The sequence below is a fragment of the Psammomys obesus genome, unplaced genomic scaffold (genome assembly GCF_907164565.1).
Source record: "Psammomys obesus unplaced genomic scaffold, mPsaObe1.curated_primary_1811, whole genome shotgun sequence".
Taxonomy (NCBI): domain Eukaryota; kingdom Metazoa; phylum Chordata; class Mammalia; order Rodentia; family Muridae; genus Psammomys; species Psammomys obesus.
The window spans coordinates 2,013,558-2,016,380 of record NW_026590511.1 but is presented as its reverse complement, the minus strand read 5'-3'; positions in this window follow the sequence as shown (position 1 = coordinate 2,016,380).

Here is a 2,823-nt window from a genome sequence, read left to right as displayed (position 1 = left end):
AAAAATATTATGTAGGGGGAAAAGGATGTGTGCCACCGTACCTGGTGCTTTCTGGGTTCTTTAATGGCCTTGGGTGTCCCTGCCCAGGGCCTCAGGCGTCACCATCACTGAGAGCAAGAGTTAGCCTGGATCTGGCCCCTAAAAGGTCCCACCATGCTGAGTACAGGGATGGAGGCGCCTTCGCCAGGCCCACACTCAGGAGGCTGAGGCAGGAGAAAGCTGCGGTCCAGACTGCCCAGGACAGTCTGGGTTCCAGAGCCTCTGTTGGGCAGGCCATGCTTGCCCATGTGCACCCATGTGGAGGCCAGGGTGGTGCTGGCCGTCTGGTGTTCTCCACCTCAGTGCGGGGTCACCCACGCACACAGCCATATGTGGGTGCTGGATTTGAACTCTGGTCCTCATGTTTGCATACTAAGCCCTCTTACTAGCTGAGCCCTCCCCTCAGCCCCTGGGGAGGGTTAATTTCTTGATGACAATTAACCCAGTGATGATCCCTAACCCATGAACCCCAAACAAAGCAGATCACAGTGGCTAGAGAAAAAGGCCCAGCGTCATAGCACCGGCTGCTCCTGCAGAGGACCCAGGTTCGATTCTCAGCACCCACCAGGCACCTCACACCCACCTGTGACTCAGCTGCACGGGGACCCAACACCCCCTTCTGGCCTCCACCTGTACTGCACATGTGTGCACAGATGCAAGCAAAACACCCTCACATACAAAATAAACAAACTTACATTTTTCTTTTAGATAAAATCAATCTCTTTAAAAACAGGAAGAAAGCAGAGCCCGGATCCACACAGGGCCATGGTCACAGACACTCATGGGAATATGACTCAGGCCATTCCCTGGCTGGAAACCACTGCACTGTCCAGGATAGGAGAGGCCCGACAACTCACTCCAGCCACAGAATGGAATATTATGCAGCAAGAAAAAGGAAACTGTGGGGGCTGGAGAGATGGCTCAGCTCGGCTCTGCCCCGGCTGCTCTTTCAGAGAACCTGTGTTCAATTCCCAGCACCCACACGGCTGCTCACAGCCACCAGGCCCAGGGGATCCGAAGCCCTCACACACAAGCATGCAGGCCAAACCTCAGTGCACATCAAATAGGACTAAATAAGTGTGAGCAGGAATGCTGGCATGTGCCTGTCACCCAGCATCTGGGAAGGCCTGAGGGGCCAAACCTGTGAACTGCAAGAGGAACTTTGACCTCTCTGGGCACCGGAGAGCCCCTTGCCGGGGCCATGAACACCTGGGGTGGGGACAGAGGCCTGATGGGAGAGTTTCGGGGAGTAATCTCCCCAAGGCCCCAATCAGCTAGTAAATGGAGACTTTGACCCTCCTCCTGCCTCTTATCTCAAGGCTAGGCGATCAGCGGCCCGCCAGGCAGGACAGCCCGGGGAGCAGGTGCCAGCACCCTCCCCCTCCTCTGTCCAAGACCTGCGCCCAAGACAGTGCCTAGCCTTCAAGTTCTTTGTCTCTTCTTAACTCGCCGATTGGCACTGAGTGTGTATTCATGCCTCCACCTGGAAGGTGGAGAACACGATGAAGGGTTCAGATTGGCCCACCAACACGGGGCCCCGGTTCCGCCGCAGCGCTGGAAAACACCAAACATGCACGCGTGCGCATGCGCACAGCTACAGTTGGTGTTTGGTATGCAGCAGGCAGACTGTTAATGCTTGCTCCTCACCCGGCAGGCATGGCGTCCGGGTGACAGCAGGTGCTCTACAATGTGTGACACACAGTGGAGTAATCGGCGGTGCTGCATCAGTGCCTAGTCCACAGTGGGGACTGCATACAGTGTCTGCTATACAGCAGGCACAGCACTCGTTCTCGGCACACGTTGTGTACGCTGGAGAACACTCAGCTCATGGACCCAGTCTTGAATGTGGCAGTTATATAATCACGTGTTCCCTTAGGCTGGTATACAGTAGACGAGACATTAATGCCTGAGCTACCGGAGGCTGCCGCATCAGCGCATACTCTTCAGTAAGCATTCTGTTCATACGGTGGCCTGTGTGGTATTTAGCGGGCGCTGCACGAATGTACAGTAGGGCATGCATTTCTGCCTGGCACACAGTAGGCCTGCTTAACAGTGGGCACGCGAGCCAGGCCTGGGCCTTTCCGCATATCCGCAGGCGGTGTTAGCCTCTGCAGGCGCTCACGTCAGATACGAACCTCAGCCTCTGTCCCGGCCTCATGCCCCGAGAGGAGCCCAGACCAGCCTCTCGGAGCCGGAATCTGATAGGCTTCACGAGAGAAGCCTCCAGCGTCGCCCGAGCGGCTCCTCCCCGGGCCAAGAGGAGCCCAGTGTAGCCGAGCGCAGTCGAGCGGCCCCTCCCCGAATCGAGAGGAGCCGAATGCTGCCGAGCGGAGCCGAGTGCAGCCGAGCGGGACCTCCCGGAGCCGAGCGGAGCCGAGTGCAGCCGAGCCGAGAGGAGCCTTTCCTTAGAGAAACCTCGTAAAGCTTCGCCTCCCTAAAGGAATCGAGCTCGGACTGCCGAGTCCTCCCCATTCCCACAATCCTCGGCGTCCACGCCCAGCCGCGGACCGCTCGGCCCCTTCCCACGTCGACGCAATCTCACGCGCGCCTGCGCTGCGCCCTCCAGACCCCGCCCCCGAGCGGCGAGGCCCCGCCCCCGCCGAGCTCAAGCCCTGTCCCTGCGGCGCGCGCGCGCGCGCACACACACACACGCGCGCGCGCGCGCGCGTAGCCGTGCGGCCCCTCCCATTGGCCGCGCCGCCTGCCCGTCGCGGGGCCCGTGCAGCGCTTCAGGTCCTCGGGCGCCGGCGCTCGGTGGCGGCGGCTGCGGGTGGCGGCGGCGGC